The sequence below is a fragment of the Onychomys torridus genome, chromosome 19 (assembly GCF_903995425.1).
Source record: "Onychomys torridus chromosome 19, mOncTor1.1, whole genome shotgun sequence".
Taxonomy (NCBI): domain Eukaryota; kingdom Metazoa; phylum Chordata; class Mammalia; order Rodentia; family Cricetidae; genus Onychomys; species Onychomys torridus.
In genome coordinates, this window is record NC_050461.1 from 57250916 (window position 1) to 57278595 (window position 27680).

Sequence of the window (27680 nt, forward strand, 5' to 3'; positions counted from 1 at the left end):
GTGCTCACAGTAGAGAGACCTTGGTCTTTTGAAATACTGGAACTATTGATGACTATGGGGACTTTTAAGGTTGGATTGAATGCATTTTCTATGATAGCATGGCCATGAACCTGTAGAGACAAGGGATAGAAGGTTATGATTTAAAAGGGATAGACTTGGGTCTCAAGTTGACAGGGGGTAGAGTTGAGATGGTTAGTTTTGTTAACTTGACACTGTGTAGAATTTCCTTGGAAGTCTCAATATCAAGATTATGTTAGTGCCTTAGTCAGTGTTCTGTTGCTGTGAAGAGACACCATGGGCAAAGCAACTCTTTTAAAAGAAAGCATTTAACTGGAGGCTGGCTTACAGTTTCAGAGGTTTAGTCCATTATCAAGGCAGGAAACATGGCAGCAGGTAGATATGGTGCTGGAGAAGTAGCTGAGTGCTACACTCTGATCTGAAATCAGAGAGAGAGAAAGGGAGGGAGGGAGAGTGAGAGAGAGAGAGAGAGAGAGAGAGAGAGAGAGAGAGAGACAGGCAGACTGGACTTGGTATGGGCTTTTTAAACTTAAAAGTCTCTGTAATGCTCTTCTTCCAATAAGGCCACACCTAATCCAACAAGGCCACACCTCCCAATCCTCCTAATCCTTTCAAACAGTTCCATTCCCTGGTGACCAAGCATCCCAATATATATATAGGTGATACATGGGTTAGGAGAGTTGTAAAGACCCAATCTGCATGTGGGTAGCAACATTTCACAGCCTGAATGAGCATGCATGCATCAATGCATTGCTCTCTACTCTTGGTTATGAATTTAATATAACTAGCTGCTTCAAGTTCCTGCCACCTTGACGAGTCTGCAATGATGGACTCTTACCCAGAAGCCCTTTCTCCTTTAAGGTGCTCTTCTCAGAGTGACAGGAAAAGAGACCAAGATAGCATGCTTAAAAACTCCTTCTCCACGTTGCTGCTAAGAAAATCCTCTGCAGTGCGTAGCGGGGAAAGTGCTCTCTCCTGTAATACTTCCTTCCTTTTTTATTTTCGTCAAAGTAAGTCTCTATTCTTTACTGAACATCAGCCTTGGAGAACACAATTTCCAATTTCAACAAGAATTTAAATATCAATAAGCAAGCCACTGCAGCTGTTTTTACGGGCTGGTGCTATAACATTCCCCCTCTCTGCTTATTGTGATGAGTAGAAGCCAAATTTAATTCACACCCGTCCCTAGATAATCAATTACCTAATTGTGTTTTGGCACGGGGTCAGCCTCCTGTCAAGTAGTTCTTACTCAAGCAGGTGGTGGATTAAAACAAAACCAACCCAACAGGCAGACGACTGCAAAGCAGTATCAGATATGGCCAAAACTCAGACGCAAACACACAAAATGCAGGCAGGCTAGGATGCTGCAGATGTGATGACTCTGAGGCTCTTGGACATGCCAGAACGAGACCTGAACAAACATCTTGTCTGGTCATATTCTTAGGCACATCAGGTCATGTTGTCACTGCCCTGGCCGACACAGGTTCAGGTGCTGTATCTTGTTGCCCTTTCCTGATGCCCTTCCCCAGGTCAGCTCTCCTTTCCTCTAGCCTCCGAGCACTGTCTCCTATCTCTGTAAGCATGTGCCGTGTGCAATCAGCTGCTGGCACCTCCGTCTCTGTGAAAAAAAGGTGGTGTCGTTTCTCAAGGTATTCCCAGCTCCCACATGAGCAGTTCATTTCAAGTGGCCATGGATCAGGTTTAACACCACATGGCTATGCTTTTGCCAGGTTATGCCATTGAATTCTAAGAAGTCCAAAAACCTCTGTCTTCAGTTAATAAGTGATGTCAGAGCTGTATGCTCAGCAGTGATGCATTATCCTAGACAGATATTTTTCACTTTTATAAAGAAGTCTTATAATTGGGCTGTTAGGAATTCCTAGTAATTTATTCCGTTATACTGCCCTCAAAATTCTGATTAGACACTGGCTAACCAGAGAGCCAATGAATAAATGTCCCCATTGCCTCAAGCCAGGTCCAGGCAGGGAAGCTGCCATGAAGGTTGGATCCTTTATAGCATTTATAGTGGGTGTCCATGTCCCTTTTGCTGCCCCTGGGAGAGTGTTGAGGTTCCAGCCATTCTCTTTGGTCCAAGTCCACCAATGGCTATGTCTGGTTCACAGGTCTGACAGCTACTGGCAGAGACTTTTCCTGAGAACCTTATATGATAGATAGGACCCGATCGCTTTGTGTATTGTCTCCCCAGATTCTTCCATCTCCTCTGGAGAGCTCTTTAACTTTGTTCAGCTTGCTTTGGTGGATGTTTCCACTTCACCTAGACAGTATGGGACACCAGTGTTGTCTGTCATTCATCACTTTACAGCCTTATTCTTGGTTCCTGTGACTGAGGGCCATGATAGTTCTGCAGGATGGAATTCTTATCCTCTCCTGACCTCACCATGGTATCAATCATACTCAGTCTCCAGCATCTCCTTGGCACCATGGAAAAGGTCAGAATACCTTTATTCTGAGTGGATGTGTGACCCTTTGGGTAAGCACCTGACTCCAGTCTCTGTACCCAGCAGCAGACTCCCCTGTGACTGAAACTGCAGTCTCTGGCCTTGATACAGTCACGTGACAGGAAATGTTCAGCTACCTCTGACTGGGGCATCAACTTATGATGCACTGAAGTCCTGTAGGTTCTCCTCAAGGACACTGTAGACATCTGGAAAGGATCCCTCTAGCCTGCATCAGGCCCCAAGAGCAGCTTTGCCTAACTGCAAGCCTGAGCTGGTGTCCCCATGTGTGCTCTGCCTGCTGAGGGAGGAGGGAGCCTCCACATTCTTCTGACTGAGTGACTGGAAATTTGGAAACTCAAAGGCTAATTTTCTTTACCTTCTTAATGGAGCTTGCTTGTCACATAAGTTGCCCATGGTTATAGGTTTAGGTGATGTTCCAAAATGCCCAGTGCTTCTCAATGACCATCATTACATTGAAGTCTCATAAGAAGGGGCTTTTGGTTGAGGATTGTTGCTGGAGAAAAAGGTTCCTCAGCTTGCTCTGACTCCATGAGAAGGAAGGTCATCATGATTCCCCATTGCTGAAGAAGTTCACCTGACCAGCCCCATTTCTAGTTTGTGTAGTCATGCTTCATAACAAGAGTGTCCCCCGGGGACAGCATACTCTGGAGAGTGACACTAATGTGACCTTCAACACTGGTTTCAGATAGTACCGATACACTTTGCTTTATTGTCCCAGTGGGTAGTTAAATAATATTGCTGAGGACTTCTGAGTGGTCTCACTGATGAGAGGACATAGACATTTTTACAGCATATTTTGAATTTGTTTTCCTTGGGGCCTTTCCCTTGATTTTCCTAAGATTGTTTTGTTCTGAGAGAAATGGAGGAAATGGGTATGGACAAGTCCCTACAAAATAATATATATGTATGTGTATACACAGATACACACACACACACACACACACACACACACACACACACACACACACACACACACACACCGTGCATAATTGCCTTTGAATAGAAGGAACATTGGGGCCTCAAGGATCTGATATCTAGAAATTAAACTTAGACCGTTGTTAAGAGGCCTTTCTCCCTCCTAGTTTACTTTGCCTAGGAAATGACAGGTTAAATTGCCAGTCTCCATGTTATACTTTGCATCCACAATAAAATCATATTTTTATCTCCTACAGAATTTCTAAAATATACAACAGTGTGGCTTGTTCTGACAAATAGAAAGGAAGAACACAAGAGGACAGGTTTGTCCTCAGTGTCTTTTTCTCGCAAGACTGTTTCTGTCATCTTCTGGTCCGGAGACATTGGCTGCCCTGTGCCCAGTGTCTGGCCACCGAGTCCTTGGGAGCATGCCTAAACTTTCCAGTTCCTGTTTGTGATCCCACAGAGCCTGCCTCCAGCACAGTCCTGAATGGCACCGTTGTAACAGCCTGCATGATGTTTGCAATGCTAAGAGGGCCACATTACCAAAGAATGTCTTTCAAGAGAGGAAAATTAAATGACCAGTAAGAAAGGATCTTCACAAGTTCCTTTTGTATGTCACACAAAGACGTGCCGACACATTTAGGTCCAATTCTTCAAGGTCTTCAGAGGCTGCCAAGCTTGGGCTCCCACCCTCTCCTTCCATGGGACTCTAGGCTGAAATCTAAGTCCAGATGAATGAATTTGCTTGGTGGTGGGGGAAGTAAGCCACAGCTGTGATTCTTGCTCACTGGGGATTTCAGTTTTATAGGCAGTCAGGATCGAGTCTCTGAAATTATTTGATTTGGGAATGGGATAAAAAATTGATAATATCTGGTTTGTAGATTAGCCCTGGGTAGGGAAATACTAATTTCAAATATCATTCATCTTCCCCTTTATTTCAGCTCTCTGAGCTGTAATGAAATTAGGTGAGAGGACTGAGTCCAGCTTGGAGAAGCTCGGAGGAGTTTATACACTGAACTGGCAAATTAATCTGTGAACAGCCCACATTCCAGCACTGATTTAGTCAATATTCAGTGAATGAGAAGGTAGGAAGCATATTTCTTTGTCTATTTACTCATCAGAATTTTTCCAATCACCACTTTGTGAGCTTTATTTATCTTTTCTAAAACTATGATTTTTTTTTTTTTTTGCTTAATTATGTTTTCTTTCCCCTTCTGACTAAAACTTGAACTACTGAGGTAAATGTATTTACATGTTAAATTTCCCAGACTGAGTTAGAAGGAGAATTAGAAAAGGACTCAGGAGATTGGAAATGTGTTCAACTTAGTGGATATGTTCATTATAGTCTGTTCCCAAATAGTTTGCCATGAGACATTCTATAATCGATAGACATATGTGTAAACTGTTAAAGGAAGTATTATTTAGCAGGATTTCAGAATTTGGGGTTGGTAGAGGAATTTCTGCTATTTGAATTTGTTATATAAGGGGTGCTATGCTATAGGGTATGTATGTTACTCAAGCATTGCCGTAATCCTAATGCCATTATACCCCCATCTTTCTCTCTGTCTCTCTTTCTCTGTGTGTGTGTGTGTGTGTGTGTGTGTGTGTGTGTGTGTGTGTGTGCATATGCAAACATGCAGAGGTCAGGTGTTAGTTAACCTTAATGTAATTCCTCAGGGCAGTGTACACCTTTTTTTGTTTGTTTGTTTTTGTTTTTGTTTTTGTTTTTAAGGCAGAGGCTCTCTTTGGCCTGGAACTCCCTTATTTGGTTAAGTTTGCTGGCTGGTGAGCCCGAGGGATCCACTAGCCTCTGTCTTCACAACCCTGGGATTATTTACATGTGCCGGTAGGTCTGATATTTTTTATGTGAGTTCTGAGGACCAAACTCAGGTCTTTACATTTGTACTGTGAGCATTTATCAGCCATGTTATCTCCTCAGCCTTCTAGTGAGTGTTAGCTTATTAAATTACTCAATCAGCAACAGGACTATATGGCGAAATGTTCATTGAATGAATTAGAACCAATTTGGGGGGCTTGAATCATGGCTCTATTACCCATCATGTGCTTGAAGGTGGCATAAATCACCTGACTTCTCTTATCTGTGCAAGAGGTAAGACATATATAAGGGATAGGGAGAAGTTCAGTTTTCAGTGACATAACAGACATGAACTTCCCTAGTGCCCAAGACACCGAATGCCCCCAATGGGAGATATTTAGGTATCAGATCTCCCTGGGCTGGGGGCACTGCCTACATATCACACTCTGTACCAGGCAATGGAAATGGCAATGGCTCCTTCACGTTACTCTCCTGTGAGGGAAGACATTTAAGCAGTTGAAGATAAGACAGCACTACCCATGTTGAAAACACAGTCATCAGTCCAAGTACACTTGAGAATAAAATCTATTGAGTGAATGAACACATGATTGGGAAGATTGAGGAGTAAGTTTATACCAGACTGGCATGATACTAGAACTCCTTTGAGGACTCTGGGAGTTTCACCTCTGATCCAACCTGTGCTAGATGTTTAGAGTTGGAAATGCTCTATGGACAGGGCCCTGCTGTAAGTCAGGAGAACAAGAAGCAAAAGAATCAGAAAGCTTCAGCAGGTGAAGGATGTGCTGCGCTAAAGGACTTAAGAGAAAGTGTGTCTGAAAAGAGACTCCCAGAGAGGAAGTGACCAGGAAGCAATATTCAACCAAAAGTCCCTCACCCACCCTGTTCTCAAGACTCTTCAGTGCACCACATTGCTTGCCTCCCATTCTTAGGACAACATCTTGGCATGACCTGTATTCTGGAAGAATGAAAACCCTTTGGATTTTCATTCTAACAGGGGATCCATGCACTTGACATGGATGATGCTTGTCTGGTACCTTGTGGTTTGTGTTAAGAAGATCTTTTCTCTATTCTCTTGGCTTGTGAAATGCTCCTGCCTGGGAGGTGGAGGAGGGCGCTTCAGGGATCATTCTCTCAACAGAGCCAGGCACTCATCACAGTGGCCTTCCTGGCTCTTGGGTTTTGCTGAGATGATGCAGTCATTTCTGCCAAAAGTTCATAATGAAAGAGAGTAAAGACCCCCACCCCTTACAGCAGCTGCCTTCCTGCTCTTTAAAGAGGTCCCCCTTTTCCATTTCCCAGACTGGTAAAAGCCCCAGAGGAAGTACAGGCTGACAGTGTTGCCAGGCTCACTTTTTGCCAGCAAGGACACTATAAAGGAAATCAAATGACATAGCCACCCTCTGCTACAGAGCATCATAGCTGCACAAAGGACGTTTGACATTAAAGACAGAATTGAAAGTTCATTTTGAAAATAAGACGATACTTAGGACTATGCTTAGGTTTGCAGCAAACTCCCTGGATTGTCATTTTCTTTCACATTTTGCCATCAACCAGTAAACATTTGGCAAGGATCAGTGGTAGTTTCCCAAACACTTTTTGTGCTTGATTCCTGGACTTTGCATTCAGAGGCAGGAAGGATCTGGTATTTCTTCAGCCCCACTGTCAACAGTGGCTATTCACAGCCAAAGGAAGCATGACAAGCAAGTCAATCTCTCTTCTGTTCTTACTTCCCTAAAAGCATTCTGGGTTCACATTAGTGCTCAGTCTGGGAAATGCTCGGCTGGCTCTCCCGCTGAGGTGTTCTGTTGGCCCTCACTGGGCAGGACAGTGCTACTGCTCACAGGTCCCCCATCTGGCAGAATTAAGTCAGTGCTGGAACATAGCCTTTTCAAATGTGTTTCAAAAGTATAGGAAGGAGAATTCCACAACTAATGCACCTGGCTTTCTTTAGCAGGTTCAAGGCTGTGGGTTTTTATGGTCATCTAAAGGTGGTTTTGGAGCGTGGTGAGTATGTCGGGTGACCTGCCATATCTTTAAGCAACCATTGGAGTGTGAAATGAAACATCTTGTCTTGCTCACATGAAATCACAATTTTCCAGTGTTTGTATGTTGTATGCATGTGTGTGTAACTGTATGTGATTGGCTCTCTCGTCTGTGCAGGAATGTGTAGAAGCCAGTGGTTGACACTGTCTTTGTCAATTGCTTCTTAGCCTGATATTTTGAGACAGTCTTTCACTGAACCTGGAAGCTCACTGCTCCTGTTGCATTAGCTATGCACGGAACCCTTAAGGTCCATTTGGCTCTACCCTGCTCCTCCCCTAATGTTGGGTTACAGCTGTGTATGGCTATTAGCAGCCTTTTAGATAGATGCTGTAGACCACAACTCATATTCCTATGCTTACATAGCAAGTACTGTAGCCACTGAGCCATCTCTTCATTGTGTTAGAGTTTTCATAATCCTCTGTGATTCACCCAAAGGTCTATTAAACATCTTAGGTTTATGATTGGGGTTGGGTCAAGTATGGTGGGTTTTTTTTTTTTGTGTGTGTGTGACAATCTACTGCAATCAATGCAGCCTATGGAGATCTGGATTTCTAATGTTTACATGTGGATGAGAGAGTATTTGGTCCACATATGTGGCCTTTGCTTACTTTGGGTTTGTAGGCTGATGGGTAAATAGGTACAGTCTAAGGCAACACTGGGAAGAAATGACTATAGGAAGCAATTACAGTGTGAATAGACTCTGACCTGTGGTTCTACATCTGTGCTCCTATGATAAATTAATTGCACTTTTGTTTGATTTTGAAGAATCTATTCAAGGATCTCCTTGAAATGGAGGAGTAAGTGGCTCCATTGAAATCCATTTACTCTTCAGGTTCTGCTGCTCTGAGGCAGGTTTAGCATGAAAACTTCAAACCAACACAAATCAACACATGTCTGCCGGTGCCTCACAGTGGGCTAGGGTTTGTTCAGCAGTAAGGATGTGGTAAGAGAAGACCCAGTGCTGACATGCTTTGAAGCCCCTGGCAGCCCTTTCCACAACCTCCCTATGTGTCTTGGCTTGCATGACCAGGAAGTTTCTAACCCTACACATGTTCTGTCTGGTGGCTCTGGTTCCCTAGCGGTCAGTGCTCTCCCCCCACTCCCCGCCCCCCACAGGAGGCAGGAAAAAGAAGTCTACTCTCCTCATCTCTGCATAGGGTAAGGGGAAACTGAGCCTGCACTAATGCCAGTGTGGTTGGGACAGGACCTGAGGAGTACTCTCTGGTCCTTCGTTGTCCACTTTCAATCTTCCGGTAATTCTGGCTAATGGGCAGAACACCCATGATGAAGATAATGTCTGTAATGGTCCCCAGGTGGCCACTCTACCAGGGCTAACCCGCTTACAGCCTTAAATACTTTTCTCCTCTGCCAGCACCAGACCCTGTAATTTCTGTCTTCTGTAAGACAAAGAGTTTCTTAGGATTTATTCATGGCAGTTTGGGCCCAGATTCGTCCTTTCTGGTGCTGTTCCTTCTGAATCTTAGCTTGGCAGTTCCGATAGCAGTAGTGGTGATTCAGGAAAAGTGATGGTGACCTCGTAAGCAGTGAGTTAGGATACTCGGGGCTCCCCGAGGTCCACTCCAAATCCATATCTAGTTTTTTTAGTTTCTCAAACAGAAGACCAGATGATTGTTGTTGCTGGAAATGCTATTGACATTATTAACAGACAATTAATTAACCTATATCAGTACCTTACCTGTTGTGATGGTTAGTGACCATTGTGAACTGGACAGAGTTTAAACTCATTGGGAGAGAGGCCTCTGGGCTTGCTTGTGGGGGCTGTCTTGACTGCATTGAAGTAGGAAGACCCACCCATTGTGGGTGGCACCATTCCCTAGGCTGGGATCTTGGCCTGTGTGAGAGGAGAAAGAGAACTGAGCAGCAGCAGAATTATCCACTTCTCTTTGCTTTCTGATTGTGGGTGTCATGTGACAAACTATTTCAAGCTCCTGATGCCTTGGCTCCCCCCTACCACCACCACCACCACCACAATGGACTTTACCCTTGAACTGTGAGCAAGAACAAGCTCTTCTTCTCTTTCTTTACTTGTCATGGTAGCAAAAAAAGTACCCATGGTGCCTGTATCACTTCAGATTAAAAGTATTCACTGGTGGCCACTTGGCCTCAAAGCTATGCGTGGGGACATGAGGTCTGAATGACTCTCAGGCCCATCTCCCAAGTGATTCTAGAATCTGTCAAGTTGCCAGCTGACACTAACCACCACACCTGGTGTGCTGGCTGGTTTTGTGTGTCAATTTGACACAAGCTAGAGTGTAGCTGAAAGTTTTTCTGTGTCCCACCTGGTCAGCAGCTGCTCAGACCCAAGTAAACACAGAGAGGCTTGTATTAATTATAACTGCATGGCCATGGTTCAAGCTTTTAGCTAGCTAGCTTTGTCTTAAATTAGCCCACAACTATTAATCTATGTATCAACCACATGTTCTGCGGCTTTAGTTGCATCCCATTACGTGTTGCTCCTTGGGCAGCTTGCTGGCGTCTCTCCCCACCTTTTTCCTGGCTTTCCCTTTGAATTTCCTGCCTGCCTCTAAGCTGCCTGGCCATAGGCCAAACAGCTTTGTTTATCAACCAATCAGAACAACACATATTTGCAGTGTACAGAAAAACATTCCCTTGTCACTAGAATCATCAGAGAGGAAGGAGCCTCAGTTGAGGAAATGCCTCCATGAGATCCAGCTGTAAGGCATTTTCTCATTCAGTGATCAATGGGGGAGGGTCTAGGCCATGGTGGGTGGTGCCATCCCTGGGTGGGTGGTGGTCCTGGATTCTATAAGAAAGGTAGGCTGAGCAAGCCATAGGAAGTAAGCTAGTGAGCAGCGCTCTTCTGTGGCCTCTGCAACAGCTCCTGCCTCCAGGATCCTGCCCTGTTTGAGTTCCTGTCCTGACTTCCTCCAGTGATGAACAGCAATGCTGAAGTGTAAGCCAAATAAACCCTTTCCTCCCCAGTTTGCTTTTGGTCATGGTGTTTGTCACAGCAATAGAAACCCTAACTATGACACCGGGGTACCCCTTAACACAGTCTAGGAGATACCCAGAATCAACCATTAAACATGGGTTCTGTTTACTTCACTTTGCTCTTTTGATTCCCTCCTCACTGAATCTGCTGCTTGCCTAGAATGTCATTGCTCTCCATACTTCACATTCAGGCTGTCACACGGACCTGGCCTCCCTCCCTGTAACCTCTCCAAAAGCACAGTTTCCGTTGTATGGCTCAGTCGATAGCTCTCCTCCCACATGACGTTTTCCAGAGGAGCAGGAGGCTGTCTACTATCTTTCTTGCTCTTCAAGGATCATTGTTGATCTTTCTCCTCTAGCGTATATAAATAAGATCAGATAAACCCACTAGTGTCTCTGAAGCACCTAAGCTTCCAGCCAGCAATGACAGGCCTCCTTCCCCACCCCCTCACCCCCCTCCCTGTCCTCCCCCACCCCTTCACTCCCCCTCCTCCACCCCCCTCCTCCCCACCCCCCACTTCTCTCTTGTTCTTCCCCAATGCCCAGTTCCCTACTTGTAGTGACATTCTTCAGATAAAGGGTCACTGACACCCTGCCCCCACCTTGTTCTCCTCATCTCCCACATACACTTTCTGCCTCTCACTCCTGCTGTTCATATTTATCACCATTTCCCTGCGTTTATTATTAACCAATAACCATACTCTCTAGACTATGTCAAGTCTCTGATCTGAGACTCACCTTTTCCTCCTCAGCTCATGCATTCCTCTGTTACTTCTGTGTCTAAGATCTTAATGGAGACCCCCAATTCATCAATGCTCCCCACTTCCCAATACCCCTCCCTCCCTTCATCTTCAACTCCCCTCCTCACCCGCCATCAAGCTCATGACCTATCACAACGTCTGCTTCCCTGAAAGCATCCTTGGTGCTCTTGTGTCTTGATTCTTCCATGAGATTCTTCAAGAAAACTCATGGTTTCAGTGAAACCAACTCCATTAAGTACATGTCCATATGTGACCAGTTCAATGTGGTCTAGAAAAATCACCCAGTTGTACCTAATGTGAGAAGCTATCTCTGTTTAAACATTTTAACAATATTTTAACCAGCATATTCCTTATCTGTGATGAGTTCCACTGTGAGATTTCACACATGTATATAATTTGCTTCAAACATTTTCCTGCCCCCTTTCCTTCTCTGCCTCTTGCTCACATTCCCCTCAGTAACCTTCATGCTGGAATACTGTCAGGCAACACCAGAGCACCTCTGCCTGATCACAGTCCTCCTCTGCAAATGGCCCCTTGACCCAGCCCTTCCTGCCCTACTCTGTGCTCGGTCTCAGCTCAAGGCTTAGTTCTTCACTATGAACAAATAGATACAGTGTACAATGGACTCCCTTAGATTTTGCCAGCATCTGCCCATTTGCCAGTCTCTCATCCTGTGCTTTTCATTTTAATTGTGAATTGCTCACTGTGTGTTATTTAGACATGCAGCATGTTTCCAAAGTAAATTTAACTGTGTATTTTATATTTGTGTGGAAGATATCTTCAAATATAAAAACACTTGAAATAAAATTCTCCTTTTGATAGAGTCTTTAGAAAATTAACTGGGTATGTGACCAGAAGATTAAGCAAATGTAACAAAAGCAAAAATAAACTTTCCTCGGCAGCAACCATGTCTTCTAGACTCAGAGTGCTAAAGCCTGACAAATCGGACAGCTACAGCATCTGCAAATGAACATGCTCTCTGACTCTCCCGTAAGTTTATGTAAAATCATTGACCTGGATCCAAGGGCAGACCTTTTGAACACAATCAATACAGGTGCAGTCAGATAAGAACATTCTACTGTTTTATTAAAGTGCATCTAATTCAGAACTCAATAACCCTCACACATCCTTAATCAGGACCGACATCCTGGGAAGCGTTTACATGAGTGATCTGAAGATGCCGGCTTACAGCTTGTTAAAGAAGACATTCTATAAACACGAATTCCAGGATCTTGTTTATTCGCCCCTTGGCAGAATTACCATCCCCCACCTCTTTACAGCCTCTGAATTTTTTACTGCAGACAATTTGTTAGAGTTCCCCTCCCCTATTCCTTTACAATTGAATTATTCTTCTGGAGTTATTGGTGACTGGACATTCTCTGAGACGTACTAGAAAAGCTTGGCATATTTCTTGGGAACTGGGTACTCTTGGGGAGGGAGTGTGGGGCTCTGAGTTTATCTATGGGGGGGAGGGTCTCCATTCCCTCAGCTTTCCCAGCAGCAGTGCCCTGGGAGATTTTGAGGGGGTTATGTAGTCAGGGAACAATGATCTCATTTCCAGAAATAATAGGATTTTTTTTAAAAAAAAGATACATCCAGAACCAGGTTAGACAGGATGTAGCACTATTTACTTAGTGATGTCGTGGTCCTTAGGCTGCTCCTAAGGACACTCTGCTGCCAAGTGTGAGGAATTGTAATTGGGAACAGCTGTATTCATCTTCATTTAGTTAACTTGGAGAGCTCTGATATTCAGGGGTGATGTTTTGTATTAACAGCATCCCTCTGCTGGCTTAGGCATTTGCTAATTCTAACAACAGTCCTGTGCAAGGTGAAGAGGGTGGGCAATAGGTTCCAATTCATCAGCCCAGGTAAGAGTGATCATCCCCAAACCCCAGACAGTGGCGGGCACTGCTGCCAGCAGCCCATCTTTGCAGGGAACAGAGCAGCACTGCTTTATCACAACAGCCTGGATGGAGTACAGTGACCGTCTCCAGAGCAAAGACAATCCCCACCAATGTTTCCATGCAAAGCACAGGAGATCTTTCTCCATATTTGTTTACCCAAATGCCTTACCTAGCACACTCAGTTTTTCTATCCACATAGAGGCTTGTGCCTAACCTAACCTAATGCTTATCAGAACTGTACATCTTTCCAAATATCTACCAAAATTTCTCTATATGATTTTTTTCTCCTTTCCTCTGGCCCTAAGGTGGCCATCCAGGGCTTTGTGTGAGCCAGGGAAGTGGTCTCTCACCCAGCTATATCTTCAGCACATTTTCTAGGCTTTAAACAAATGAAATAGGACCAGCAAGATGGTTCAATGGGTTAAGTGCTTGCAGCTAAGCCTGAGTTTGATCCCTGGAACCTGTGTGGATCTCCTGCAAGTACACAAATAAATAAAAATGTAAACAAATGAAAATAAATGGGCTAATTTTTAATTTTAACATGTAAATAAAGTTTGCATCTCAAGGAGAGTATGGACCACTGGGTGCTTTTGCGCACAGCTGCAAAAGGACTCCTTGCTGCATATGACCGGCATCCACCCAAAGCTGCTGCGATTGTCGCAAACTATTTGTGTTCATCTTTCCCCTGAGAAGGTTAATTGGTGGCTTGGAGGACAGATTTGCATTTGGAGACTGTGGTAGGAGAAGGGGATCCTCTCCTATTCAAGATGGAAAGTGGAGATGTCACCTGAAGGAAACAGGGGACCTTGGGAGGCAAGTGATGCTTAGACAACATGGTACTGATAGGAGATCTGTCACGGGCCAGTGTGGCTTCTGCGGCCCGCCCAGGCTGCTATAAATTAGCACAAAATGACTGATACCAGATGTTGTCTAGAGAACCCCAAAGTAAATAATGATGCAATCTGTTATGTAGCTATTTCTGGCAAAATGCCATGGAAGCTACATTGTCTTAATGTCAGAGATGAGCTCCCCAAAGTCATGACTTGAGGCTACAGGCAGCTTCTCTGACTGTGTGTGCTCAGCACAGGTTGCATCATTGCTGAAATCCCTCCCACTCCTGACTGGTTTCTCACAAAGAGGAACCCATGGGTGCTGTGAGACCCCCTATAGTTAGTTATTCCAATTGCATGGCATTCACAGGTGAGAGGCTGTTTCTTTGAGCAGAGGGTTGTGAGAGACTCGGTTCCTTCTTGGCATATATTTGATGTAGTTTGACACTCTGGCATACTCATCTCCTAATGAACTAGAGACACATCTTTGAAATGGTCCCCATAATACTCATCATTAGGCAGAGCCTGACAAAATTGTTACTGGATGAGATTTTTAAATTGTCTCTGTAAATTAAGAGAAACACACCCACAATTCACAGAACATAGAGAGATAGCACAGGGCATAAAATACCCAGAAAGACCAAGGACATTCTAATTTTAGAATAAAGAGCCCAGTGTCTGATCACAAGGTGGGGTTGGAATGTGCCAGGGATGAGGCCATGGGCTACCACTCCTGCCATCTCTTGCAAAGACTTCATATTGGACAAAACTCTTACACTATCCAGCCTTACTTCTCATTCTTAGGAGACATTTTTTTATTGTCATTGATTTCTTGGAACTAATAAAATGAATTTACAGCAAAAGTGAATTCCTAGCTTTTGTCTAATGAGGACGATTCTTTCCCTGTGGGAGTGGTTCTTGGTTTCTTTTTGTCTTAGAGTACAAGGGTAGGAACCACATTGTGTATTGTCAGGGAGCTGACAGGGTTTACCTAGTGAGATGGGAAGGCACAGGTGCACAGATTGAGTTCTTTCCTAGGGGGAATTACAGTCTATTTTTAGTCAATATTGCAGCATAGGAGTGCTACAAGAGTGGGGCTGACGAGAGCTTGACAGCTTGTCATCCCAAGACAGGCTCAAAACAAATCAAATCCTCAGCTGAGAAAGCCTAGACAAAATATCAGTAATGAATGTTTATTGAACACATACTTGTTTAGTGCCACGGGTTGTATTTTTTTTTTTTCATTTTTCCTCTCACAGACCCTGAGAAAGTACTACTGTCACCCAACATGTAACTAAAGATCTTGTTGTAGCTTGGTTCTAGAAGTCTCCCAAAGACCCATATGATGAAGTCTCAGTCCTTGGTTGATGCTAGAGGGAGGGAATGGGAACTTTAAAACAGTGGTTCTCATTCTGCAGATCCCGACCCCTTTGGTGGTCAAATGGCCCTTTTACAGGGTTGCCTAAGACTATCAGAAAACACAGATAATTACATTACAAATCATAACAGTAGAAAAATTACAGTTATGAAATAGCAATGGAAATAACTTTATGGTTGGGGGTCAACACAGCATGAGGAACTGTATTAAAGGCTCACAGCATTAGGAAGATTGAGAACCACTGCTTTAAGAGGAGTCCTAGTGGGAAGGGGAGAGAACACTAGAAATATGTTCTCATACTAAGCTGTGGGTTTCAGCCTCTTCCTCCTGCTTTTTTTAATTGCATCTGTGGCATGAAGTGAGGCTTTCTGCTCTGCCAGGTACCCATCACAGCCCTAAACATGGTGGGAACAACTGACTATAGACCAAAACCTCCCAAAGTATGAGCCAAGAGAACCCTTTTCTTTTTGTGAGTTGGTTATCTCGGGCATTTGTTGTAGTGGTCAAAAGCTATTAATAGGCTCCAAGATAAGCAACTTTCCCAGTTCTTAAGAGTGAGGTGTGGCTGGCTTGTGATGTTGTGACTCTCAAATGGACATTCTGCACAAACCAACTCTTCTGGTTCTGGGCTGCCAGAAATGCATAGGACTCATGAAATCAGGGCATACTTGCAGAACACAGGTTGTCCATTCTACAAGGTCTTGTTGTATCTTCCTCATTCTCCTCTGATACTTTCAGTCACCAGCTCAGAGCCTACTCTTGAGCTCAGCACCCAACTAATTGATGGGATAGAGAGAGGGATGAATGACGGATGGATGGATGGATGGATGGATGGATGGATGGATAGATGGATGGATGATGGATGGGTGATAGATAGATTGATGATGGATGATAGATGGATGATGGATGAGTGATGGATGGATAATGGATGGGTAATGGATAGGTGGATTGATGGATGATGGATGATGGATGGGTGATTGATGGGTGATGAATGGATGGATGATGGATGTGTGATTGATGGGTGATGAATGTATGGATGATGGATGGATGATAGATGGGTGATGGATTGATGGTGATGGATGGATAATGGATGATGATGGATAGAGGGACTGAAGATGGATGATGGATGGATGGATGGATTGATGGATGGATGAATGGATGATGGATGGACTGATGATGGATAATAGATGAATGATGGATGGGTGATAGATGGATAACAGATGGGTGATAGACAGATGGAATGATGATGGATGATGGATGGATGATGGATGATAGATGGGTGATGGATAAATGGATGATGGATGATGGATGGGTGATGGATTGATGGATGAATGATTGATGGTGATGGATGGATAATGGATGGGTGATGGATAGATGGAATGATGATGGATGATAGATGGATGGATGATGGATAGATAATGGATGGATGGATGGATGATGGATGAATGATGGATGATGGATGGATGGATGATAGATGGAGGATGGATGGATGGGTAATGGATGGGTAATGGATGGGTGATGGATAATGGACTGATGATGGATGATGGATGGATGGATGATGAGTAGATGATAGATGGGTGATGGATGGGTGATAGATGGGTGATGGATGGGTGATAGATGGGTGATGGATGGGTGATGGATGGATGGATGGATGGCTGATGGATAGATGGATCGATGATGGCTGGCTGGCTGGCTGGATAAAAACAACTCAGTAAAACTTCCAGTAAGTCAATCTGCAAGTAAAATTTGGTCAAAAAAGTGAGTAACTTCTGGGAAAATAAACATTCTGGAAAAAGGCTATACTACCTTTCAGTAAGCATATACTACATTCATGTATAAATGAAGAAGGAAACATCTGCAAAATAGCTATTTTGAAATTCAATATGAGGAAACACAAAACTCAGCGCAACCTTTTGAAAGCTGGGAAGAAAGTAAATTAAATAGAGTTCAGTAGTGTGAATGACTAAATTATAAGGCTCAAAAATACTTAATCAGGAGACATCCAAATACTAACTGTATTAAATAGAAATGTCTGACTGACCTTCATAGATGTCTCACTTGGATCTTGGTTTAATTTGATTGAATCTTCTGTGAAAAACTGGGCCTGCAGTTCAGTGGTTCAGTGCTGTGGGAGTCTCATGGTTCATGTAAAACTGTGGATACTATTTTTGAGGGCTGAGAAAACCCACACCGAAAGAAAATATTTCCCTCTTATTTTGTTTCTGTTCACAAATCATTCTTTTTCTATTCTGAAGAACCTGCTGCTTGTGTCCCAGCTTCTAACTCATTCATTGGTGGGAATGTACTGTTTACTGATGTAAGCCACTCTTTGTCCTCCAGGATATCCTGTTTTGGGGAGAGGTCAAACATCTGTGCTCAAGAGCACGAACTTGAACATCACATGTCTCATTAAAGTCCTGCTTGGCTACAGAAGAACCACTGGCTCCATTTTGGGGAATGGGAGGAGGGGCATGATTGTGCTATGGACCTTGGTTCACTCTGTCACTCTTTCATCTTCTTGCCTTTACAAGATACAACAGAGGCAAGGCACCATGTCATCACTGAACTGGTGAACTGCCATTGGGGATAACAAAGCAGAGTGCTGTGTTACTCTTGATAAAGTGAGGCACATGTGTGGGTCTCACTCGACATTAGTGTGACCAGCACACATTAGAAGATAATTGGAGGATACAAAGATTTCTCAGTACTTTCTCTTATTCATCATCTAGGAAGTTTGATGATGGCTCTTTACCGAGTGGCTGTGCTGTATGGCACAACAAGTGGGACCCTAAGGAAAAATGGAAGAGTGAATTGTCTTGAAAAACAGTGAAATTAAAACAAAACAGTCACACAGTCACACAGTACACAGGAGGAGCTGTGTCTGTGCAGACCCACACTAGCAAAACACAATGCAAGCTTAATGTCATTCAGTACCTAAGATACTCCTGGGTCCAAGAGACACACATATTCCATTGTGATGAACTCAGCTAAGAGTCATCTTATTCCACTCCTGTGGGGATTACTGCAAAGCAGAATAAAATCCTAAGTTGGAGATTTTCTTTTTATTAGGGTAATGTGAATTTTAAATATAAAATTTACCAAACATCAGTAGGCTGTGGCTCTTCATGACGTTTTAACACCAGACTGTAAGATGGCCTGTAGCAAACACTGGGGGAGCTCACAGTCGGGAAGTAAAGGAATTAACATGTGTTCAATGAACTTCAGGCATTGAGCATTATGCAGAGGACTTTACATGAGTTATCCTACACAATGCTCAGGCCTGTCTCATGAAGGAAAATTGTTTCCTATGTCCTATCATCAGACAGCCAAAGTTGTATCTCCAAGACCATGCTTTCCTTTTAAAAATATTTTGTTATGATCTGAAGATTTTATACAACATATTTCGATCATCTCTATCTATCATTACCTTTTTTAATATCCTCCTTACCTACATGTCCTCCATTGGTTTTTGTTATTGATAACCTGATTCCAATTAGTGCCACTTGTGTGTGCGTGGGTGTGGGGCCATCTTCTGAGGCTTGGGCAACCTGCTGGCAGAAGGATGTCCCTGAAGGAGAATGACCTCTCCTTCTTCAACCACCACTCACTGTTGATAGCTCCTCTGCCAAGTGGAAGGGCATGGCTTGTGGCCCTCTTCTTTTCATGTTGAAGGCCATATTTTCTTAATTGTAACAACTGATCTCTACCTTATTGTCTGATAAAACACCTGTTATTAAAAAACTAAAGGTAGAGATGTGGTTGCCAATGTGCCAGTGGTTCCTTTGAAAAACTTGTTTTTTGTTTTTCTTTTCTCATCTTTTCTTGCATCTTTGGCAAAGTATTCAACTTGAGGAATATTTTGCATGAAGCTCAGGTTTTCTTGCCCCTCAGATGCTTAACTTCACACGCCTTTTCTGATTTTCTTTCTCCAATTTGCCTAACAAATTTTGTCCTTTTCCTTAAATAAAATTTGATTTATTACCTTTCTACAGTTTCCTCAGATTAATATTGGATGTAATAGATTGAATTGATGCGTATAACATGGAGTATAAATCTGACTTGTGGTACATTTATGATTGCTGGTTAAGGTTTCAATTAGGATTATTCTTTGGTTGTGTTCAGAGTTTAATTTGTCATATCGTATTATGAGCCCTGCAAGTGAATGCATATTTATGTTCCCTCCTCAGTTCTTAGTGCCAATGCGGTCGGGGCCTGGCAGAGCGGAGACTTGGTGAGCAAATCCCATCTGGTACAGAGTAGGCTTGGACACTGGAGTTGGCTTTGCGGGTCTTCTTTGTAAATGTTGGTAACATCTTTCCTAAGAAACTCAAAGTTAGCCCCACCCATAGGCCCTAAGGCCCGCCTCCCAGGCTACCTTCAGTCCCTCACACCTTCCTTAAGGTGCAGGCATGAACTTGCTCTAGTTCTTCCTTGCCATGTTTTGCTAACCTCCATTCCTTTGTTCCTCCATGCTGGCCAGCAGAGCCCTCTCTCCCAGGGACTACCCGGCTCTGGCACCCCATAATACTGTGTCACCCCTCCTAGGAGAAGCTCCTTCTTGCAGTAGATGGTAGTCATCACAGAGACCGGTAACTGGACAACATGCAGAGATTCTGGGGCACTCAGCCCCAAACGGGATGTCTATGCAGAAAAGGGGATGGGGAGATTGGAAAAGCCAGAGGTGATGGGTGACTGCACAGGAAGAGAGTCATCCAGACACAACAGGACTGACAGACATGTGAACACATGGAGACAGGGCACAGGCTCAGGCACAGGACCCGCACAGGTTCGAACAGAGGAAATCCCAGTAAGAGAGCGGAAGTGGGCACCAAGCCCTGCCCCTAACCTCCTGGAAGCTGTTTGTAGCTGATGCCTGCTGGGCCCAGGAAGAGTAGCTCTCTCCACAGGAGGGAAGCTGGGTGTGTCACCCGCTCAGCCACCCTCCAGGGCAAGCCGTGCTGAGCAGTATTTGGTCAACACAAAATAGAACTTGCTTTTCTCTTGTTTTTAATGGATTTGTTTAATCATTTACTTATTTTGTTTGGCCTTTTTGTTTTGTTTCTCTCTTTGTTTTGTTTTTTTCTATTTTTGTGTGAGAGAGAAAGAACATGAAGTTGGGTGGGTACAGCAGTGGGGAGGGTCTGGAGGACTTGGAGGGGGAAGAAGATCAAAATGTAGTATATAAAAAATTAAAAGAATAATTATATATATATATATAATTCAAGTTCAAATTCCTTTCTCCAGGTTGGATCCCTCCCGGTCTCCCAGCCTCATTACTGTGGAGACCAATTACCCAGTCTCCATAATAGCTCTGGGTTCTGCATTTTGTGTCTGTGCCGTCAGTTTCAAACTTCCAGGGTGATAATTATTTTCAGGACCAGGGAAGGTAGTGGTTAGTGAGGCTCGGAGAGTGCTTGAAAGGAATCACAGATACTTGTTAGCCATAGACTGTTTTCCTGGACTCGTCTAGTATTTTACCAGAGGATGAGTGTCTTCTAAGAGTTCTGTTCTCCAGCATGGTTTGTGTGCATGTGTGCATGTGTGTGTTCATGTGTATGTGTGTATACAAATGTAGTTGTATGTGCATGTGTACCTGTGTATACGTGTGGCTGTGTGTTCCTGCATATATTCATATATGTTTATGTGAGTGTACATGTGGACATGTCTATGTGTACATGCATATTGATATGGCTATGTATGCATGCATACATTGGTATGTGTACCTGTATGTGGGTTTCTCTGTATTTATCTGAATATACATAACTCTGTATGTTCACGTATATGTGTATTTCTGTGTGTGCATTTGTACACATATGTTTTGATGTGTGTTCTCATGTATGCATGTATGTAGCTATGTATGCATCTATATAGCTGTTTATATATATATGTGTGTGTGTGTGTGTGTGTGTGTGTGTGTGTGTGTGTGTATGTGTCTGTGTGTTTCTGTGTATGCATGTTTGCATATCGATGTGTGTTTCCTGGTGTGTATTGAATGTGTGAATGTGTGCTCCTGTGTGTGTACATCTGTATTGTGTGACTGTGTATGTGTGTGTCCCTGTGTTCCTGTGTGTGCTTGTGTTCTCTTGTACGTTCACTTATTTATGCATTTAACCTGCACTGAGCTCCTTTTGATGTCTCCTGCACTCATCTGCCTCTAGATTAGAATTCTGTCTCTGTTTATCTTTCGGTACCTTGTTTTTGTTCTGTCCTGGGAGGATAAAGCAAGATGCAAATGACTTTAACAGCTCTACAGACGTGATTATTTAGTGTAGCAAAGGGCTGAAGGAAGATAAAATCTTGTATCCTTAAAATGCATGAGCGTCCCCAGGAAGAATGCTGATACAGCACGGAAGGAGAAGCACTCCAAACCCTCCCCTTGTCTTACATGTATAATTACTGGTTTCTTTTAATAAACTGGTGATGATATCGTACGCTATAGCCAAGTTGGGACTTCTGAAAGATTCCTGCCCTCAATGGTTATTAAAGTTTCCAAGGTTCCAAATACTCATAACATCCTGAGCCTGTGATTTTTTTCAACAACAAGTCTTTAAATTCTTCTGACATTTAACGGAATTTTCTGTGGTGTTAGAACCATGTTCTACACAAAACGCATTATAGAACATTTGATTTTTTTTTTCTCTGTGAGGGGGAAAAAAGTACCAATAATGAACTATTGAGGAAGGAAATCCGGTTCAAGTGGATTTTAAATATGCATGATAAAAATAGATGTGTACCCATGAAATGCTGATGACGCTTAATCAGCAGTAATTGTATTTCAGGCAAAGCCCTTCCTGTGCAGGGCTGGGCTCTCTCTTTCGAGAGCTATACTCTGCTGTGAGTAAGGGTGGTGGGCCCTGGAAGGCTGCACTGGAACATCTCTCACACCATTTGGAGTTTAAAGGTCACGCCAAGTGCCATTGAAAAGATAATGTCCCACACATTGTCAATAAAGTCTGTGATATGATTTACTACCTGGAGTCAAGTGTTAATTGGATGGCAGCAGCCTTTGAACGGATCATCTTTCTCCTTTCTTAAGGCTGACAGATAAAAATGGAGAGATTAGTTGAAAGGAAGTCTCTTAGGCACAAATGGAATCCTGAGATTCCCTATTCATCCTATATTTATTTGTTTATTTACGTATTTACTTATATTTATTTATTTAAAGACACTGACCATTTGGCTATCAAAAGGGGGAAATGATTGCGCACTGCATGGAGAGCAGTCAGCTTTTTCATGAGTCAAGACCCGTGTGGGAGCCAGTACAGGGAGCCCTGGCTGATACTTCCCTCTATTCTGACTGCTCAGGTCCACAGTCTTCCTGGCTCTTGGCTTCTAGAGCCCATTCCCACTGACCTGGCCTTTATTTTCCCTTTAATTATGTATCTAAAATGCACCAAGTGGTAGTGGGCATGTATTGCAATTTTCCTATTTTCCCATACCTCACATGAATACCCTAGGCATCTCACATGCATTAGGGGTGAGTTTGGACCCTGGTTTTTTGAGGAATTAAACAATGTATTCTCACTAGAATTTCTTATGGACAATAAGAAGGTTGTGAGCAGTGTGAAAACTTTACATTATAAAGTAGGGGGGTGTTGGCCACCAAAGAAACATGGACCTGATAGAACTGACTGGGCTGTCACCAATGAGCAGAGGATGGGCATGGTGTTCCCCTGGGGAAAGAAAAGTTCCAGTAACATATGAGTAACACCTGTAGAAAGTGGCCACCAATTGGCTCTGTGTTATGAGCTTTAAAGGACCGGATAATTCTAACTCCACGTTTTTAAAAACTTCATTTTCAAGGAGACACCCCACTTTGGGTATTTAATGGTTGGTATAGCTAGGATGTGCCTCATATAATTTAAATGTTGAGATTTAATTGTCAGTATGATAGAGTGAAGAGGAGCCTTTTGGAAGAGGATAAGTTGGGGGCATGGTCAGAGCCCCTACATAGAGGCTTAAAGGAGGGATTATTTCTTTTATTCTTATCCCTCTAGTTATTTGAGGATTTTGCTATAGGAGCCATCTCGGAGGAAGACAGCAACCCAGAATCTGAATGTGCTCCTGCCTTGATCTGGACTTGCCCATCTCAGACATTTATTATGGCATCCAGACACATGGAGAAAATAAGTAGGTTCAGCTTCATCTAATGTTCAGATGAAATGGTTCCTGAAATCTGTCTCACTTCTGCAAGGTCACCTTTCCCCATCATAGCTCTCCCACTTCCCTTTCCCCTTCCCTTTCCCTCCGTCCCTCCATCCCTCCCTTCCTCTCTTGCTTTCTTAAGCTGGTTAATTCAGATGCTAGAATAGAGTCTTATGACTGTAGCAGAGAGACCAGTAGGCTTACCCACACTGCCAGGGAGTTACATCCTTTTCAGTTGGAATAAGAATGGCCTGATCACTGAGGTTGCTACTGTCCCCTGAAGGGAATGTGTGGGGACCAACAGCATAGCCCATATGTGAGAGCAGCTTCTCTGTGCATGCGGTGTGATGAGAAGAATTGCTTGGCTATGACTGTCAGGACTCTGGGCCTCCTCTGGCCTGGGCCCCCTATCTCAGCTCTTCATTGTATTCACAATGTTGTCTCAAGATATGACCAAGATTTCAGGCAAGGGGTCTAAGTTCTACGTAGCCAATTACAGACCTCTTACATGTTAAACATGTCTGTGTTTCCAGACCCTATCATCAGTTCTTATTCCTATCTTGTAGGTTCTTTTTTCTTGAGAATCTCTGATGTCCTTCCGGCCAGAGAAAATAAGTGGTGGTATTTGTATGATGCTGGACCACCAAAGAGGAGCCAGGCTTCCCAAATAGTTTTTTTCCATCCCCATAGAAATAAACTGTATCTTTCCATACTTGAAAAGATGAACTTCTTTCAATATCTAAATTCATTTTTATACCCTGTGCCAAGAAAGATGGCTTCCTGACCAAAGCAGTGTAGTTATGTGTTTTTATTCCTGAATAAGGAATTTGTTTCTATAGCCTGGCCAGTAGAATTAGAAGAGATCAGCAGATTTTCTCACTAAATAATTTTTAAGAACTCTAAAATACTCTCTGCTTCCCTAGACAATTAAGTATATAGATAGATTTTTTTAAACTAAAAATAAATATACCTTTCATGGTGTTTTCTAATATGGAAACATTTTCTATAAAGCCTTTGGCCATTACATAAGATGTGAATGAATACAGAACATTTAGATTTTTGTGGCTATGAACAGTAAAATCATGAATATTAAAAGAAGTTTAGAAATCCAATAAAAGAAAACGTTATATTAAATACCATTGGCAAAGGATGCAGCTAAACACTGGGAACAATAAGAAATTTGTATATTCACCCATGAACTAGCCAGTGTGCCTTTTCATCTGTACTAGTGATGATTTTAATGAGGGATGGTGAGCTTTACTCACTAGTCATGAGTGGGTTGTCACTGAGAATAGTAACCACAGTTACAGCTGTGCAGAGACATGTCTCAAGTTCTTTTTCTTCCGCGTGTTATTTATTCTTTTTCTAACTTACACTTAAGCCATGCAATTGTATATCTTAATGGAATACCAGGTGACGTTTCATTACCTGTATACAGGGCATAGTCAGGCTAATCACATCTATTTCCTCAGGTATGTATCCCTTCCTTATGGTGACAGTTTTCCAAATCCTTTCTTCTCAGTTTCGAGAAGCACAGTATACACCTGTCTTGTGTAGCTCAGTCACTAGGCACAGCAGAGGAGGATGGGAGCAGGTGAGTAGGGGTGGCAGGGAAGGGTGGGAAGGAGGGATGGGGGAAGCTAGCTAGGTGGATAGGAGGTTGGGAGGATGGGTGGCAGGGGTGATGGAAGCTTGGGAGGATGGTAGCAGGGGAGGGTGGGCTCATGGGTATCCAGGAAGCAGGCAGCCCTGCAAGCAAGATGCCTGTGGGCTGATTGACTCAAGGCAGTGAGAGGGAAAGAGCAGCCCCCTGGCCGATAACTAGAGCAGTTCCCATTGGTCAGTCAGCATGAAAGAAGATGGAGAAATCAGCCACAATGTCAGGATAGCCTTTGTGTACCAATTGAGGAACCCTAATCTAAAATCCTCAAGTTGAAAATGCTTCAAAATTCAAAACTTGGAGGATTACTCAATGCCACAAGTAGAAAATTCCACACCATGATATTTTATATTTCATTATGAAAGTATGGCCTGAAACTACCTTAAGTCTAAGTGTATAAGGTGTAGATAAACATAAATCAGTTTTGCATTTAGGTTGGGCTCAATCTCCAGGATTCTGACAATCTGTGACAGATACTCTAAAATTAAAATAAGTCTAGAATCTGAAGATCTGAAACATTTCTGGCTCTAAGTGTGTGTATGTGTGTGTGTGTGTGTGTGTGTGTGTGTGTGTGTGTGTGTGTGTATGTGTGTATTTTTAGCCCCAGTCAAACAAGGGTGTTGGGGTTTTGGCTTCACACTAAACGCTATGAACTAACCTTGTTTGTGGTGTGTGACTGGAGGAGAAGAGGGTGAAGCAGAAGGACCGCTTCATGTCTACTCATGGGCAGACAAAGATTTGATTTGAAGGGTAAAGTAGTTAAATCAGTCATGTGACCAGTTCCTGACTCTGCTGAGACTGCTGGCCTCTGGTGTCTACAGTCCAGAACACCTGTATGTGGACATGTAACACTCCAGGAAAGCCTGCTTGGCCTGAGAGCTTAAGTTCTCCGATCCTGGTTCTAGCTTATGACTTCCTGGCATGCGTTTTCAGCTGATAAATGACCTCCACATAGGGAAACAGCATTACTCTTATGGTTCTATCAGTAGAATGAAATACAAGGTCCAGAAAGCAGAGTTGGATTTTCAAAGCCAGGGCAAGTCCCCTTCAGCCCTCTGCTTGCCTGAGGATGAGTGCTGTGTAATTACTGAGAGTGCCTGGTGAGTCACATAAGATGCAAATTCTTTCCTCAAGATCAAAGGCACCGCTATTTTTGAGATTACCAGGTGTCCAAGCCAGGGTGCATTTAACGAAATCTTTCTGTATAATGTAATCAGGATGTCTGAGGAGTGTCTTGCTCTATTAGACAACAATCAAGGGAGGTTCAAGGAAGTCAGTGTTTTACTGTGTACAACTGTTCAGACTCCAGAGGCCTAGAGAAACCATGAATGGATTTTAGGGAGTCACAGACCTTATTACCTGTTCGACAGGCATTTTAAATAATACTTACTGTTCCTTTCATGTCAAATTTGAAATTAAATAAGTGGCCTTGAAAATTGTTACTTGTGGAGACAAAGGGAAGGGTCATGATGCCATCTTGTAAATTGATCCACAGAGATGCTGAAAGCAAACAGTCACTTCAGTAAGTTGCAAGGGATTGAGAGAGAGGAGACTGCAGGACAAAGGCCATTTCATGTAGGACAGAACCCAGATCACAGGGCCAGTACTCCAGACAGTCCCATGAGCACGCTGCTGCTTATTATGGTGGCTGAGCTCCAGACTTTCTGCTCCGAGTCCTTTAATGGGTTCCCAGGAGAACGTCTTCTTGGTTGACCATAAGCTGGAGGTAGCATGAATCCTCTTGAGGCCTTATTTAATCTCCTTGTAAGAGGAAGAGAAATCCATAGCCATCACCAGGGAGACTAAGATATTTGCAAGCTTCACCAGAGAGCTGGATTTCAGAGGACACTAATTGGCATTTCTGAATTATGGCAAGGCAGAGAATAATCACAGGAATGTGGTGGGTTTGTCAAAGGCACCTGTGATGTCACAGCCCGAGGAAAGCAGAGAGCTCATCCTTGGCATTGATTAGAAACCTGACCCAGGCTTTGGAGAAGGAGAGGAAGTTCTGAAGGAACAGTTCCACTTTCCTTCAGAAGCATCTTCCTAGGGTAGTTGCAGCATTTACATGAGGGTGTTGGTTACAGGGACAGTAGTGGTCATGTGATTTCTGAGTGGCTGAAGTGACTAAGGGAATTTGCTGATCTTGCAGAGAACCCAAATTAGGTTCCCAGTTCTCATATGGCAGCCTCAGAACCACCTGCCACTTCAGCTCCAGGGGACACACATCCTCTTCTGGCCTTCATCAGCAACTACACTCATGTACACATACTCTCACATAGATACATACTCATGAACATAATTAAAAAAATAAATCATTAAATAGTTGGCTTATTGAAACCACCTTAACATTTGAATGGGTATTTCTCTTGGAGGAATCCATTAAATACATGTCAGGAAGAATTAACACAGATTAAATTTAAAAAGGGAAAAATGCATATCAAATTAAGCACTTAGTTTTAACTGGGATCAGATGGATGTTCTATTTTCTGCATACGGGGATAGGTTGTGAGAGAGCAAGCCATTAGTGAAAATAAGTGTTTGACAGTGAGATGCATCTACTTGTGCAATTCTGAGTGTGTCCATGAGCATCATTCTTGTATTCTTAGAATTCAGTTATTTTGTATTGCCTGCATGCTGCGTAGCCTTCTGGTCTACTTCTTTTAAGACTGTCCTTTTCTTGACTCAAGGCCAAGCAGAAACACAGATTTTAGGAAGGAAATGATTGGTGTG

General features: G+C 43.2%; 1 long non-coding RNA gene across 3 annotated transcripts in view; it reads left to right on the top strand.

Moving 5' to 3' along the window:
- The first annotated feature begins 4201 nt into the window (after positions 1-4201).
- The window catches only part of LOC118570631, a 53728-nt gene continuing 30249 nt past the window's right edge, over positions 4202-27680 (top strand). The window contains exons 1-3 of one of the 3 annotated variants that reach the window (XR_004943210.1): positions 4202-4501; positions 5149-5262; positions 17483-18489. This is a non-coding gene — a long non-coding RNA (uncharacterized LOC118570631). Of the gene's footprint in view, positions 4502-5148; positions 5263-17482; positions 18490-24809; positions 24882-27680 lie in introns of those variants that run through there. The other 2 variants (XR_004943211.1, XR_004943212.1) reach the window with 2 other exon arrangements.